Source organism: Diabrotica undecimpunctata, chromosome 10 (genome assembly GCF_040954645.1).
Source record: "Diabrotica undecimpunctata isolate CICGRU chromosome 10, icDiaUnde3, whole genome shotgun sequence".
In the NCBI taxonomy this organism is placed as follows: Eukaryota; Metazoa; Arthropoda; class Insecta; order Coleoptera; family Chrysomelidae; genus Diabrotica; species Diabrotica undecimpunctata.
The window spans coordinates 76,775,016-76,792,699 of record NC_092812.1 but is presented as its reverse complement, the minus strand read 5'-3'; the positions used below and the strand labels follow the sequence as shown (position 1 = coordinate 76,792,699).

General features: G+C 33.1%; 1 protein-coding gene across 2 annotated transcripts in view; it reads left to right on the top strand.

The window, feature by feature from the left end:
- Window positions 1-691: 691 nt before the first annotated feature.
- Window positions 692-17,684, top strand: part of LOC140452506 (fibroblast growth factor receptor homolog 1-like) — a 139,617-nt gene continuing 122,624 nt past the window's right edge. Inside the window, exon 1 of one of the 2 annotated variants that reach the window (XM_072546812.1) lies at window positions 692-1,014. The gene's annotated coding sequence lies outside the window, so the exon portion shown is untranslated. The remainder of the gene's footprint in view (window positions 1,015-17,684) is intronic. The other variant, XM_072546813.1, reaches the window with a different exon arrangement.

The following is a 17,684-nucleotide window of genomic DNA, read 5'->3' as shown; positions in this document are numbered from 1 at the left end:
GGAAAATTTTTGCTATGAACAAAACGAACTAATTTTTTAAAGCCGAATCTGATTTTTTCGTTTCGAATAAACCAATTGATTAGGTGGTAGTAGTGTAAAGGTTGACCAAAATGTTTATCTGATTAGGAGCCTCTATACGAGGTAAGATTATGTACAGTTCCCCATGACTCACCCTGTATATATATAAAAGGTTCAAATAATATTTAAAATGCTCTATAAATTAGATGATAAACCTAATTGATTATAACATATTTTACTTTGATTTGTTAATTTAATTGGGGAATTCCGTAGAAAAGGCACAGAAGCCAAATCTATCGGCTTCTATTTTTTTTATTATTTATTTGTATTTTGAGAAAATTTATGGTTACATTTTTGAGAATAACTATAACACTAATTATTTCCACATTAAAAATTATAAATATAGAAATAGATCTTATAGTATAGCAATCAAGCTACAAAAGGCCAAAAAATATTGATATATGATTTTTAACAATCATTGAAAATTGTAATTAAATAACATATATTATATATTTATATATATACATATAAATAAATAAATGTATTTATATACCTATCATATGGGTCAGAGAGAATTATTTAATTAAAGGAGGTATAATTTGGGAGAAGGGTCAAGAGTGGTAAACAAATTTGAGATTGCAAAGTAACATCTGTGTAGGAGAGGGAGCGCACATTGCTCAGTAGCGGTAGAGTCGGGCCGCCTTAGTAGAAAATAGATTTCCTAAATAAGTTGTCGAGAAGCCATGTCAGTTCGTAAGTCGTAAGTCAGTTTCATTGTAGTTGTGGGTTCGCGTAGATGTTAGAGAATAAAACTTTTAGTGGCTGTAATAAAGTTTGAAAAGACGTGATTCCGAAAACCCGCATCACATATATTAGGGATTTATTTTGTATTATTGTTCCATTAAAGCGCCCATAATTGGAAGGATTTGTGGATTTAAATTTAAGTGTATGCAGTTTTCTTCAGACTAAATGTCTTTCTTGGTTTTTTTCTAATGGGTAAGCAATATTTTCTACTATTATAAGATAAATAATTAGACTATCTTTTATGTTTATATATACGATCCAAACAAATCTATAGGTGAATTTATTTTTAGATTATTTTGCCAAAATTTATTGAAACTGTTCAAACTAAACCATGGCCAGATTTCTGTCTATCACATAAATCAAGCACATAATTTGCTATTTTTTTTTTCGTAAAATCTGATTCGCATAAACAAATTTAAAAATTGTATTTGTTTTGCCTTTCAAAACAAACGCACAAAACAAAAATCTTAAACATTGATTACCTTTTTTTAAAACTGATTTCCAGAAAGCAATTGGCTCTTCTATTTCTTACATCTTTGAGATTATTTGATATTTAATACCTTGTATTCTTTAATTCCTCTTACCATTCGTTAGTTTTTAGCGTTAGTTTTTTTAGCGTTATCGAGTTTTCATCCCTTAAGTTAAGCTAATTCTCAGAACAATCTTAAAAAGCGTAAATTCATCTAGGTATAATATCATAGTAAGAGAACATTTTTAAAAATGTAGACGCTCATTGACAGGAATTTCTTTCATTTCTGTTAATTTATATATATATATATATATATATATATATATATATATATATATATATATATATATATATATATATATATATATATATTAGTAGTTGACGAATAGCTTTAATTTTAAATGTCTCGCGACACATCCCTTCATTTGAACCCCGAGTAGTTGAATGGGATTAAGTTCGGAATGATAAGGTGGTAATCACAACATCGTAATTCCACGTTCTTTTACTACTTCATCTACAGCATACTTATTAAATTTTGCAGAATGTAATTTACATAATTGTAAAAGCTGTTTTTTAAGTATTCCTTTTTCTACCTTTATTTCTTTGCTTATTAACTAACCTAAGAGCTCTTTCTTTTTACAGTTAATGTTAGGTAATGGTTCTCTTAATCTTGAATGGTAACTTTCATTGTCCATATGTCCATACCTACAATAGAATTGATCAGTAGAAAATCGATCATTTGAACAAAATAACTTTCAAAAACATCACAAGCAATTTCTTCATGGTAAGCTTTAGTAGAGTTTAAAACAATTTACTATTTTTGTTGGGTATAAGCTATAATTTTACTTTAAAATTAAGTTTATTTGACTTTTCGATTCCCACCTTCGCGACGATTATTTAACGCTAATTCAAAAACTGGTTCAGTGTAGATATTAAACAACATCGGTGACACAACACATCCGTGTCTGACACCACACTTAATAAAAGCGGTCTGATTAAATCAAGAGTCTAAACATTGAAATAGTAATGCATTTGGTACTCTATCAAAGGCTTTTTCGAAATCTCTAAAACGTACGTAAATATTTTTCCTAAATTCAATGCTCTTTTAGAAGAGTATTCGCATGCAAAAAGAGCTTCCCGAGTACCCATACTGTTTCGGAAACAAAAGGGCCCATCACCAGTTATCCTTACAAAATTTATATATGCAACAATGCAATATTTTCATAAAAATTTTGAGCGTGTGACTCATTAAACTGATAAGTCAATACTCACTACACTGTCTGACATTCCTTTTCTTGGGAATAGTTATAAATATTGATTCTAACCAGTTGTCTGGTAATTTGCGGCTGCTGTATATCTTGTTAAAGAAGGAGGTGAGAATATCTACACTCTCATTATCTAATATGTAGTTGTAACAATTCTGCAGGTATTTCGTAAGGATCAGAACCCTTCCGTCGTTTCGCTTTGTCGATGGCCTTCTGAACTTCTGAGATTAGAATCGATGGGCCCTATATCTCGGTTAGATGTTATTTCTCGGTAGATTCTTTGGTCATCTTTGAATATTTGTATTATGTAATTTTCCCATTCGGTACAACGCTCTTTAATATCACTTAAAATTCTATCACCAGAGTCTTGTTATATATTTTGCCTGTAAATTCTGCTTTTGCTTGTTAATTCTTTTAGTTATTTATACAAATGGAAGCTGTCGTGTTCTTACTCTAGAGTCTCAATTTCTAAACAGGATTCTTGTAGCCATCGATCTTTTGCTACTTTAATTCTTTTTCGGATTTCTTTATGTCTTTCATTATATTTTTTTCTGTTTATGGATTTGTACTGCCTCCGAACGTCCATTCGATCTGAGATGTATTTTGCCATGCAGTCATTTTTAACTGTTCGTTGTCGTAGAAGATTTTCTCGAGATGCAAGGATTATTGTCGTTTTCATTTTAGTCCCCCATACTAAGATTAAGTTCGTATTTTTTATCACAGCTAAGGCTTCTGATAAAAGGTATATAAAAGTATTTTCTTTGTCTGCCAGGTATCCTTTAATATTGCAGCCCAGATTGCATATTTTCACCACTCTTTCTAACGGTGTATCGTTTATTGGAATTTGGCCGTTTATTTTTGTCTTCTTACAATTTAGTTTTAGGCCGTATTTGTAACATGTTTCTACAACATTATCTATGGTCCTTTGGAGACCCTGCGCACTATCTGCCAGTAACACGTCATGTCTGCATATCTAATATTGTTTATAAGCTGGCCATTTACTGCAATACCATCTTTTGTTTCGTCCAAGGCTTCTCTAAAGATGTTTTCAGAGTATAATGTTAAATAATGCTCGTGACAATATGCAACGCTGTCGAACTCATTTTCCTATAATAGTATGAAGATCTCAGACAGTTCATTTTCGAATCGCACGGTTGCTTTTTGTTGGAGATATAAGTTTGAGATTAGTCTTATATCCTTAACATCGCGTGCTGATGTTTTTAGGATATCAATTAGTTTCCCATGTGGTACTTTGTTAAATAGGTACCTTCTCGAAGTCAATGAAACATGCATACACATCGCCGTTGACATCCCTGGTTCTCTGTATTAGAACCTGCAAACTAAAAAGTGCTTTCTTTGTTCCGATCTTAATCCAAATTGACTTCTTCTGATTTGATGTATATGCGCGAGTGAATGATAGAGGAAATGACAGACGGTTAGATTAGGTTAGGTTAGCAGTCTAGTCAAGCTACAATAGCCTTGTTGACTGCTGCCAATGATGTAAGACTTTCAATTCAGCCCTTATTCAGTAAATATTTACATTCTGATTAGTACTCCCAACTTTTTTTGTTTAGTCAAAGCTGTCCTAGACTTACTCTTGTTTTTTGGTAAAGGAAACTACTTCTATCTTGGTCGAGTTCCATTGTAGCCCCCGACTGAAACCCAATTATGCACTAAGGTGAGGGTCATATTCTATACAACTGCACAAATTTTTATTGCGTAGCATCCATTATTGTTTGTTAATGACTTTTAAGTGGGCGGTATAGTTTTCTGTTATATTCATTTGTTTTGTCATTTTTAAGCAAAAAATGGAGTCAATGTAACTTTCCAATGTTGATGTGTGCCTTGTAATTATTTTTTCTTCGTTCTGGCGTCTTCCAACTGATTTTTTGCCCTGTACTTCCTTCTAAAATTATTTGGAGCAAACAGAGAAAACGTAGCATCTGATCAATCGTATTCTGAGGTCTAGACTAAGGTCTGATCTTGTATAAAATGTTTTCACGACCATCAGTGTTTTCCTCGCTTGTTCGATTCTTGATAGGATTTCTTTTTTGGGTTGCACTTGCTGTTGATATTTGCTCCCAAATGTCTTATAGAATTTACCTGTTCTATTATTTGTCCCTTGACATACAAATGTACGTTTGTTGGTACTTTTGAAAATACTATAATATCAATGAATACTAGAAATACCAATGCGTACTATCCTGTCGTATATTTGGATTCTCTGTCCACTTCCTTGGACCGCAATAGTAATTGACGGGGGGATTCTTCACACCCTCTTCCCATTTAAGGGGTGTCTTTTCTTGTTTATGTTTGTCATTTAGATTTGTGGGTCGAGGATCACATCCTTTGCGTCTTGAGTTATTTAGAGGGATAGGAGATTGGTAACTATATTTTGAAAGGATCAAGGGATGGGACATGATTTCTCTCAATAAGCAGTTGACAGCAATGCATGGCTCGCGTGGGCAGGGTCACTTCCCTGAAGTAGGCCTATTCTCTAGCGGGATCGTAGAAAAGTACACGCTGCCCTCCTTTCCTGTATATTTCCTTATTTTTCTTTATTTTGTGTTCCTACAAGTACTTATGGTTTGCCTGTTTCTTTTCAAGCACTATATTTTTACTGGTTGATTTCATTGTCTCCTTTCCTGCTTCATATTTTTCTTGGAGGATATAGGATATGTAATTAAAGCCTACAAAAAACCACCCCACACAAACAGATATTTAAATTATCACTCGATAATTAACTGCTCCAACGAAAAATTTTAACAAAAAAAACGGCGCGTGGCACTTAGGAGCGCCACAGAACACCACACTTTTAAAAATGTTATTTAATGCTTACAATCTTGTGTTTATGTTTAATTACTTCATTTTGAGTATTTTTATATTTCATTATAATGGATTTAAAAAACAAAAACGGCACGTGGCACTCTGGGAGTGAACAAGGAGAGGGAGCATAGAAGGGACCGATGGTTTTGATTTATTTTATTTTATTTTATTTATTTTATTTTATTTTATTCGATTTAATTCGGTTTTATTTAATTTAATTTAAAATATTGTATTTACTTTTTATATATTACATGTATACATATTACATTTTATACATAAGTGTATATGTATGTACATTATGTATGTATACTACTGTATACGGCAAAGTTACTGCACGCGTCTCGATCTTTTGAGGCACGCTAAATATGATTTCGGGCCCTTGCAAAAACATCATACCGAGCGATAAGAAGTATTCAGACATATTCACTTCAAATCCATTTGTCTATTGTCCAGTTATCTATTCTCATTTATAAAGAAGGGATTCCACAAGATTGTAGAAAGGAAACAACAAAACACAAACACGATCCAGAAATGCTCACCAGAAGGGATTCGAAGATAACAACAATACGATACGTAAAAGATTTATCAGAAAAATTAAAAGGGATAGGAAATAAATCTGGATAGATCTGGAAGTTCAGCGATATCAACTAGCATCTATAGAGTTTCAAGTAAATCTACAATTCCCCCTATGACAATAATTTTCGTATTTTATTGCGAATAATCTTTGTGCGTTTATTAAATTATGTATAATACAACTAAACGAATAGCTTTGCACGTGCTTTACAATGGTAGTAGAATCGGAATCACGTGTCAACGTGAACAACTGATTGACGAATTTACTACTACACGAGTCGAAACGTGATTCCGATGACTCTTACCACAAAAACATACTGTAAAATTATTCATCTCCACTCCGTCTAATATACATTATTAAGTTACTTAACTGATCTTTTAAAAATCCATAAGATATTCATAATTTTCGCATATTTGGCTTGAGTATTTGTTTTCGTTTCTGCACGATCGTTTTATTCTTCGATCTAGTTCTTGTCTTTTTTAGTCTCGATCACCAATCATCACCTGTCTGTTTAAACCTTTAACCATAACGTAGCGAACTGTTTAAGTTTTGTACTAATAGCGACAAAAAACTGGTGCAATAAAAATGTCATAAACGTCTACTTTTACTCCTGTAAAATTAAAGTGTCATTTAACAGTATATTTGAATGTTGTAGTGTTAAATGTAAATGACTTTCTTGTACATGAACACTCCATGAGTACTGTTCGGAATTTAGTTTTTAAGTGTTTAACCACGACCGGAGTTGGAGAAGCAACCATTGCAGAATCTATTACAGAAGCCCCAACAACATCAACAGGACGAACAACTATATTGTAAAACAAACAATTCAAAGAAAACTGCATTCAATTTATTTTCAAAATAAGATACCTACTTTTGATACACTTTTAGCAGATATTAATAGTGACGAAACTTTGCCAATCATAACAAGATGCAAATTGTGGAAAATTTTGCACGAATTAGAGTTAGTTTGGGAGAAGGACGATATAAAATCTATACTTATATAGAAAGAAAAAATAGTTTTTGGAAGAGGCGATATTTAAGAGAAATTCAATAACTGAGAAGGAAGGCTCTAATATTCTTTATCTGGATGAAATATGGATTAATGAACGATATTTTGTAAAAACAGTTTGGGATGTGTAAATTGCATTCTCCAACATTTAAGAAGTATGCTTCTTCTTCTAGATCGATCGTTGGATATCATGTTGGCTACCATATTCGCTATCATGATATTATTCACATCAGCTCTAAATAATGATGTAGTCGATTTTCCGTACCATTGTCTTAGATGTCTCAGGTATGATGTTCTTCTTATACCAAAACCGTTTACCATGGATCTTTCCCCGAATTATTAGAGAATGATTAGAGTAAAAGCTTATTTTTTTCAGGGTGTCTTATAATGTGACCGAAGTATTACAGCTTGCTTCTTTTTATTGCTGCTAAGAAGTATGCTGCTGTAGATGAAATAGCGAAAGAACGTGAAGTTGCGGTGTTGCGATTACCAGTTTATCATTAAGAACTTACCATCCAGCCTTCTTAAATCGTCAGTACATCGTTTAGGTGATCTACCAACACTTCTCTTGTCTTCCCTTGATCTGTATTTCAATAATCTCTTGGTCCATCTCGCATCTGTCATTTTAGTTATGTGTCCTGTCCTTCTCTATTCTAATCTGGCTATCTTTTTGATTATGTCAGTCGCCTTATTTCATCTCCTGATCTCTTCATTTTTTATTTTGACTCTTGTTATTCCTAGACAGCAGAGTTTTTTCTAACGTGGATCGCTCTATACTTCTCTGTGTGACTCTCAAGCGCCTGTAGTATTTTGTTTAGCTCCAATGTGTCAAATGCTTTGTGAAAATCGATAAATATTAGTTCTAGAGGTTTGTTGTATTACGCTACTTTCTTTATTAGGGTTTTTATGCTTTGTAGATGGTCATTACTTCCGTAACTTTTTCAAAATCCTGCCTGTTCTATGGGTTGATAGTTCTCCAGTTTCTTTTTCATTGTTTTAACTATTATTCATGTAAACAACTTGTATAAATAGCTGAGGAGGCTAATCAGTCTGTAATTCTCTAAATTTGCTTTGTCTTTTGTGTTATGTAGTAGAATCATTGTAGCATTGTTCCAGACTCTTGGAATATTGGTGTTGTAAAGGCAGACCTGTTCAATTTATATGGAGAATACATAATGAGGAACGCACTCGATGGATGGAGAGGCGGCATCTCCATTGCAGGAAAAAAGATCTCAAACTTAAGATTCGCAGACGATACAACATCCCGCATTGTAGGAAATCACGATCCTCAGCAATGAGGAAACGACAAGAGAGAGAGAGAGAGAGAAAGGCAGATATTGAATAATAGTTTATTTTTTTATCAAGTAATATTATATCCTACAATTTTTATGTTTTCTGATACTATTTTATTTGCCTGGAATTTGATTATTATTCATTATCTTCAGGGCCTCTTTGATTTTTGCTTTTGTTATATTGGGCATTAGATCTGATCCTTGGTTTAATACGTCTGTAACTGTAGATTGCGTATTGTTATCTTTTTCTCTTGATCTGTGTAGCTCTGTGTAGAACTCTTCGACTATTGTTAATATTTCATCTTTGTTAATAGTTTCGTTTCTGGCTCTGTTGCTTAGTTTGTTAATTTCTACGTTTCCGTTTTGTATGCTCCTTCTTAAAACTTGCATATCCTTATTTTCCAATATTGCTCGTTTACTTTTTTCTACTTTGTAGTTTCTTATGTATTTCCTTAGTGCCTTTGTGATCGTCTTATTTATTTTATTTAGCGCTTCTTTGCTTATATTGTTATCGCCTTTCATCTGTTGCCTTAGTTCAATAAGGGTTTTCGTAGATTGGCTATTTTTATCATCCTTGTTGTTTGTTGGACAATATTTAGTTTAAGCCTGTTGCAATATCTTGACTATTTGTTCATTTATTATAATTAATGTCGCTTCTTGTTGTTTTTCAATGAATTATCAATATATTTTTCGAACTCCTGAATATTAGTTGGTTTTGTCCATTTCTTTGGTTGTTTCTGTATTTTTATAATTTGGAGTCTTTCTTTTTCCGCCGATATCGTTACTTTTGGTTTTTAATAACCTATGGTCACTACTTGTACTACGCTGTTTTAACAAATTTACTTCTTTAAATAATTCTTTTTTGTTTGTTAAGAAATAGTCGATTTCGTTTCTTGTATTTCCATCAGGGCTTTCCAATGTCCATTTTCATTTTTTATTTTTGAAGAAGCTGTTTATTTGATAGAGGGTGTTTTCCAAAAGGAAAGTTAACAGTTGTTTCCCTTTACCTATCATTTCTTCCTTCGCTTCCAAAATATTGTTTTAGAGAGGTCTTTCTTAGTGCCTATTTTGGCATTGGAATTGCCACCTATTATTAAGAAGTGGCCAGGATTTTCCTTAATTGCATTAGAGGCAAAGATATTTGGTCATAGAATATTTCGACTTCCTTGTCTGGATCTCCTGTGCTAGGGGTGTACACCTGAATGATTTTTAGGATAGCTTATTTTGATGTTCGACACGATTCTGTCGGCAATTCTTTGGTGTATAAAGAAACCGACTCGATTCTGTCGATTCATCTTCTCCTTTGTAGTACCATAAGTGGCCTGGGAGTTAGATAACACTCTCTTCTTTTTTTTTCTCTAATTTCACTGATACCCACAATATCTCAATTAACTTTTGAGAGTTCTTTCTCCATTTCTTCAGATCTTTGTATGTAGCAACGTTGAGGTTTATCTTTTTGACGCACTTTGAGTAAGATTAGTTTTCCGAGGTCGGATTTTTCGCATGTAAACACCGTGCTTGCCTTGCGTGTTGATAAATATTCATATTTATTTCCACAAGTAGCTGTGAACGTTGGTCAATTCATGTAGAGCCCTGCGTACAGGAACAAGGTTGATATTCAACGGAATTTTGCCCAGTGTTCCAAGGGCATCGTTAGCGGCTATGTGTCGTGCGTCCATTCTGTTCTTAGCAGGATAGATTCCACTTTAAACTTACAGATTGCCGACTTAACCTCATTGAACTGAATTGGACTTAAATGAAGCGATATATCACGAGAAACAATACTAGATTTAAATTTAAAGCTATTGGGAAATTAATAAATGACCCAATATCAAAGCTTTTATCTGACAATTGGCAAAAAGCTAAAAGACATATCATAGCAGAGGAAAAGAAATTCTTAGTACTCGATATGATAATAAATGAAACAATAGAGTTTCGTTGGGATATGACGAATGTAGTGGTGATGATGATGGTGATGCTATCTAATTCGAGTAGAACTACATATTTATTTAGGTATGTAATAATTGTATGTGGTTATTGTCATTTTCCTATTTTTCTATGCTAAAATAAACTCATGTTATCCGCCACCGAGGCGTGTAATTCCGGCTTAAACCCTTAAGGTTTGCTTATTATGTTGTCTAATATTTGAAGTTTGTTTTGGAATGTCACATTTTTTTGGCCTTAGGTTCTATGTTGTTGGGAGCTGATGGTGTGTGTGGTACGTCTAGTTTCTACATTTCTTTAGATAAACTTAAAAATTAAAAAAATTCCTTATTAAGATTCACCTACATTCTCTGTGCTACAAATATGTTGTCGTAGGTCGGTGGTCCTCGACAATTCTCAAAATAGTAATCCTCTTGAATTGGATCGTATCAAATTTATATACAACAATTGTTTATGAAATCAATGTCACGAATTTAGCAACTACTTCTTACTTTATTGAAAGATTTATTTAATCCCTCAATTAATTTGAGTAATATTTAAATACTTTCTTTAAATTTATAACAGACTTTAATTTTAATTATTATTTCATTTAATGCACTCGATTTACTAACCTTTCCATTTGAGAACAATATTGTGATGATACAAAAATAGGATTAAACATAGAAACTTAGCTTCACGCTAAGGTACCTGTCATAGCGAATTAAAAAAAACAAAATAGGCAATGATTAAGGAATCATAACATAAGGAAAGACAGTAGGAAATATCACAACTTAAGTCCCACAATTTCACATTCACAAAAACTATGTCTAGCTTTATTACTGTGTCGTGTTTTTGATATTGATATTGTAATTCGTTCTCTATTTTTCAATAGCTCTGATGATTTTTTTGATATCAATCTTTTCGCAATTTGTAGTCATGCTAAGTATTTCTATATCGTAAATAATTACTTTCAGAAATAAAAATAAATAAAACTGAGTCACCATATTCAACATTACAATGCGTTGAAATGTTTGTCTTGGTAAACATAAACAACAATTCATGATTGTAAATATAGATGTGAAATTCCTTGCTAAGATACCATCTGATATAATATTTTATATTTATATATATATATATATATATATATATATATATATATATATATATATATATATATATATTATCTATTTCAATTAAAAATGTAAATGATAACAATACTTACCATTATGTATTTTGTAACATCCGATTTCCTTTTCCGAAATGATAATCACCTAGAGTGTAGAGAAAAATAATGAATTGCAGAGTTACGAGTTCCTGAAAGTAGTAAGGGAAAGACAATATAGGACAAGGACATGTCTGTAAAGGACATATAGGACAAAGGAAATATATTGGTATTGATGAATATTACAACTGATGGAGAAATTTGGTAAAGAGATTGATTCGTGTTTTCTTTTTAGTAGTTTACAAAACTCGTGTCGGCTTTTTCCAAATCGATGGAAAGAAGCCCATGTGATAAGGATTCACAAACCAGGGAAAAACAGTACTTTCCCGCAAAATTATAGGCCGATTAGCTTACTTCCAGCAGTCAGTAAAATAGTAGAAACAGTCATACAAACCAGACTCCAAACAGAGACCAATTTGAAATAATTTCTTCAGCACAATTTCGCTTCAGAGCCAGAGCACAGCACTCCAGCGAACATCAAGTGCTTCGACTAACCGAATATATTGCAGCTGAATGCAACGATAAACAATATACAGAAGCTGCCTTCCTGGATGTAAGCAAAGCCTTTGACAGAGTATGGCATGAAGGGCTAGTATATAAAATGAGAGAATACAGCGGGCCCATGACAAGACTAGTCACCTTGTACTTAGGCGACCAGAGGTTCAGGGCTCGAATAGGATAAGTCCTCTCCGAACACGGTGACCTGGAGGCCATATTACCACAGGGGCAGTGTTATGACCCCTACTTTACAGCATATACACAGCTGACATTCCAAGAATACCCGGAACTCTACTCAGGCCATATTCAAATGACACTGCTATATCGGCAAAACATAGAGGCGGAAATGGAAAATAGCAATAAATCCAGAAAAGACCCAAGAGGTTATCTTCAAGAGAGAAGGGATAGTCAGAAGAACAACTAATAGTACAAGGCAGACCCATCGAATGGAAGTACGAAGCCAAATACTTAAGAGTCACATTGGATAAACGTTTACACCACATGTAAACGCAACAATCCCAAAGATCAAAGTAGAAAGAGCGATCATCAGAGGACTCACAGGAAGGAAAAGCAAATTAACAACAAAAACAAAGATCAGACTAATAAGTAGCGTCATGCTATCATCACATAGACATCGTTCTCATGGGTACACACGTGCAACCCATAACAAATACTTGAGAGAAATAGCGAAGTGCTCAGAAACGTAGCTGAACGCTTCCTGCTCAGAGATCTGAAGCAAGTAAGAGCACTGGAAATAATGGAAGAAAAAGCGAGAGAAAAATTCGATGCGAGAACCAATAGGGTATAATGTATTCCAGAGATGGAAACACAGAAGATCAAAGCAACAAATAATAACAAATGATTAAACAAAATAATAAGATGACAAAATAACCACGTAGCTTTATCAGAAGAATCCATGAAGTTAAAATGGCAAGAAGATTAACACTCTAACCAGAAAAACTAAAAAAGCAAAAGCACAATGAATATGTGCAAAATAAGACGATATCAGGATTATAGCGCCTAACGCCCTCCAGCCTAAGATTTCATGTGGGAGTCATTGTATGATGTCTATAGTGCATCAGCATGTTATCGGGGTGTGGGAGATGGTCTGGAGCATTAAAGCAAGGTGGAGTGGTTCCTGATTTACTCGGATCAATATCCTCACCCTAATGAATTATAACCCCTATATGTCATTTTCTAAGGGTTGTGCATGTCTCGCAGGCTATATTAGATTCTATTGCTTGCATGATTGACACGGCATATCTTAATGGCTAATATCGAACGCCCTATGGTTATATAACACAATAAGGTGTGAATAAGGAATAACCAAATAAATATCCGCAGAAAACCTGATAACATGAGATAGATGCTGCAGCTATGTCATTAACTGTATATATTTTGTTAAAATGACACACAAATACTTACAAATACATGCACACATAAAAATACCACACGTGGAAAAAGTACTAAGCCATGCCATAGAGAGCTGGCGACCTCTGGAGGATTATAACTGTGTAACGATATGAGCGCACTGCCCATAGGTGCCTGATAGTATTTCGTCACAACTCTTGGGAATAAAATGGACACAGAAACAAATAAAGATGGCCAAGAAGATGACTTGAAATGAGTGACCCTTTGAGTCTACGAATAAAGATATAAAGGGAACGATCCGGGAGGAAAACCCGGTCGTAGACGCTGTCTTTGTGCCAAATGACTGAAATCAGTGTGTTGGTGGAGAGCTTGTATATAGCAGATCTGCCGAAGTGTCTTATAGTACGACCTATGTAGAGCAGATGGTTCACAGAGAAAAAAATCTAGTCGGCTTTAAGTAACACTTGTTTGCTAGAAAAATCCTTCGTTTTATTTCTTTTGTGATATGAGTTTTTATTGGCCACAAGGGAGACTAAGCCTAATTTAAATATTGCTTGATATAATACGTCACATACACCTGCGATCAAATTATGCAAATGTATTTGCACAACAAATAAGTGTTGCAAGTGGAACAGTAGCCGTTGCGCAAATTTTATCGCAGGTGTATGAGACCTAGGAGAGTTTGGTTTTTGCAGGTAGTTGTAATTTGCAACAAATTTTGAATGATTTTTGAATAATAATCAGATTATTGAGTATTCTTCTTGTCTTTTTTACTAGAGTTGTATAAGTACTGTATCTCAGTGAATAAGAGTTTATGTTAGGTGCAATACGAGTGGACGCATAACCACCCTTCTACTCGACCTAAGAGGTGTATTGTGGCTCATGGCTAGGTTAAAATTGTCCCATCAGCCCAGCCTTTTTAAAAAAATCTATTATAGCCTTTTGTGACACTTCTAAGAAGTCGTAGGGCTCGAGTTAATAATGTTCAAATGTTTTGAGCCTTATCCTATCGATCCATAAAACCTTCGAATGTTAGAGACCCATTTGTTCGTACCAGTAGTTACGTTTCATCCGTTCCGATCTTTTGACTATTCTTCTTACTATGTCTAGGAATCTTTTGACCCTCCTCTGTCAAGAAGGTTCAATGCCAGTATGTCCAGGCACTCAGTTCCTGAGTGTCCCTGCAGTTCCTCTTTATTAGTTCCAACCGGCCCACCTCTATAGCATAAATTGAAATGAGAGTTTTTCTTTTCATTTGTATAAATCTCGAATTTTAAATTGTTTCGATGTTTTGGGAAGCGACGATTGCCTTATGAAGTTGCGTAAAATAAACGTTTAATTTAAGATTTTAATTGCTATGAACACTCTATTAAGTTAATAAAATCACCGTAAATAGTTTTGTTGTTAGATGGATAATTAACTGGTTGAGTATCTGAGGTTTTTCTTGATTTTCCAAGAGTGTTCAGTATGAACAGATGCCATAGAGTGTCCAAGAAATGTTATCAAGAGTTACAATATAATGATTTTTAATATAGATAGATAGATAAATAGATCGATTATTAATCAGTTTTATAAAATATTTTTGTTTGAAATTATAAAAAAATACAATAAAAAACATAATGTAAAATAAAATAGAAATATCTTAAAAACTGTTGGTGAAAAATTAATTTAAACATATGAAAACTCGAAACTGAACACATTCATACTTTTTATATTTTTGTCTTTAAAAATTGATTCAATTTTTATTGTAAAGTGTTAAGTAGTGCAGTTTGTTACTTTCAGTTATATGTAATCTCGACAAGAATCTTTATATACAATTTATATTGTTTGCGCTTCTCGTGCCATAACTATGAAAATCGACATGATGGAAACATATCGAAATTCTTATGAATTAGTAATCCGGATTCCATAATGTTGCTTAGACCTATAAGTAAAAGAAAGTATTTTATATTTAATAAATAAATTATTGCATAGAGCGCGATACTTTGCCTCGTCTATTATTGAAGAGTTGTTTTCTGGAGTTTGCGTCTTGGTATTTGTAATTGATCCAGGTAGTTCCAGACCGTATTCCTTTGTATGGAATCAAAGGTTTCTCTCATCCAGATCCACAAATGTCATATATACTTCTCTTATTGCTCTGTTTCTCTATTATGTTCCTTATTAAGAAAATATTATTTGTTGTCTTTCTTCGTTGTATGAATGCTGCTTGTTCCTCTTTTATTCTGTTTTCCAATATTTTTCTCAGTTAATTCTCTACAACTTTCGTATACAATTTAAATTTACCAGGTGATAGGCAGATAGCTTAATTTGTGCATTCAGCAGTATCCCCTTTTTTATAGAGCTGTAGGAACACATTTCTTCCCATTTCTCCGGTATATTTATTTTTCCTAGGCTTACAATGTATTTTACCACCTTCAGATTAATAGTCTCACTTCTGTTTGTTTTCTTTATCTTCATCTTCAGTATTGCTTCTTCCTCTTCCAATTCTAACCTAATTCATTCAATAGATTCTTCATCGTCATCCATTTCTCTATTTTTATTGTTGCCATATATCCTTCTTCGATTGAATTTTTGTGAGAAGTATTGATCTAAATTGTTTTTATATATTTTGTTCCTGTAGGAAGGTTATTTAGGTCATATTTTAGCTTTCGTGTATGTTTTTTTCCTATTAATGCTTCGTATTTATTCCAGAACATTCTATCATTTTTCTTGCAGTTTGAATTTAATTTCTCGCTGATTAGTTTACAGCTTACCTTCCTCTCCTTTCTTATCAATTTTATAACTTTGTCTTTAAGTTTATGATATTTTCTTACCCGTTATTTGCAATGCTTCTTTCTTCATCTCAACATGTTTTCTTATTCTTGTTCTAATATCTCATCTTTCTGCTCTTCCTCATGGTAGTCCTTTACATACCTCCTGTGCCATTTCCAATAGTATTCTTTTGAATTCCCTCCATCTAATTTAATGATTTAATTCCTTTTCTGGTATCTGTGATGTATTAAATTTTTATTCCGTAAAGTTGGGTAGTTCCTTACTAGGTACTTCAGTCAGCTTAGCTATATTTAACAATAAAACACTGAAAACTTTTGCTTTCAAAACTTCCACATAATTTATTATTACTACAGCTGTTTCAACAGAGTGCCTTTCTCAAGTGATCTATTTTTGACATGCGTTTACACTTTATGGTCTCCAACTGAATAAGCTGAGGAGGGGAGAACTGTTTGTCTTAAGTTGGTCATTCAGAATTATATCTGTATTTGTTAATTTGTTAATTTCCATAGATTCTAATAAAGATACCTTAAGAAGAATTTGAAATTGGACATTAAAAGAATGATTATGGTCTAGAAGGCGAAGTGTGTACGTAGAATCTGTTTTTCTCTTATTGAAAGCCCTTTTTAGCTCTGCTATCCATGTGTTAAAAGTTCTATCAGTTTCCGATGTGAGTATTTCTAGAAAGAAGGTTAGAAAATCATACGTTTTTCGGATCTTGTGGTATCATTTCATTATTTACTCAATTTGGTGGATTTTCCTATTCGTACAATTTTTTAACATGTAATTACCTTTTTAGAGTTCCTAGAGCACAAATATGATATGTGTTCATTTCAGCTATTTTGAACAGCTAGAAAGGAAGTTAGAAAACCATACTCTTTTCGAATATTTTGGTACCATTTCGTTATTTACTGTTGTATATCTAGCCTGCATATAAAGAACAAAGTACAACTTCTCTAACATTTCATTACCTTTCTGGAGTTTCCGAGTTCCGTCACATTTAAGTTGGTATACACCGGTGTGTAAGTGCTTTTACATATACAGGTAAGATATCAACAAAAATAGCCAATCACATAAACAATAAAGAAATAACACCAGCTTTCGGACCAAACAACAACTTAAGCAAATATATTAAGAACAACAAGAGCCAAAAGGAAAAGCACTTACACAGTGGTGCATAGAAACTTAAATGTGGCTACTACCCAAAAACTTACATTGGTAAAACTGGTAGATCTTTTAACAAACGGATAATCATTTTTTTTATGATAAATTTCAAATTCTTCACATTCAAAATAAAACCCCTAAGCTATCTTTATTAGAATCTATGGAAATTAACAAATTAAAAAATACAGACATAATCCTGAGTGACCAACTTGAGATTAACAGTTCTTCCCTCCTCAACTTATTCAGTTGAAGTCTATACAGTGTAAACGCATACCAAAAATAGATCACTTGAAAAAGTAACTCTGCCGAAACAGCTGTAGTGATAATAAATTATAATAAATTTTGTCGAAGTTTTGAAAACAAAAGTTTTCATTATATTTAATTTGTTCCTTATTTTTAATACCTAATAATATTTCTGACTCCACTAATCTATGGTTTTTATCTAATTCTGTGTATTTATTTGTTTTTATATTTTTCCGT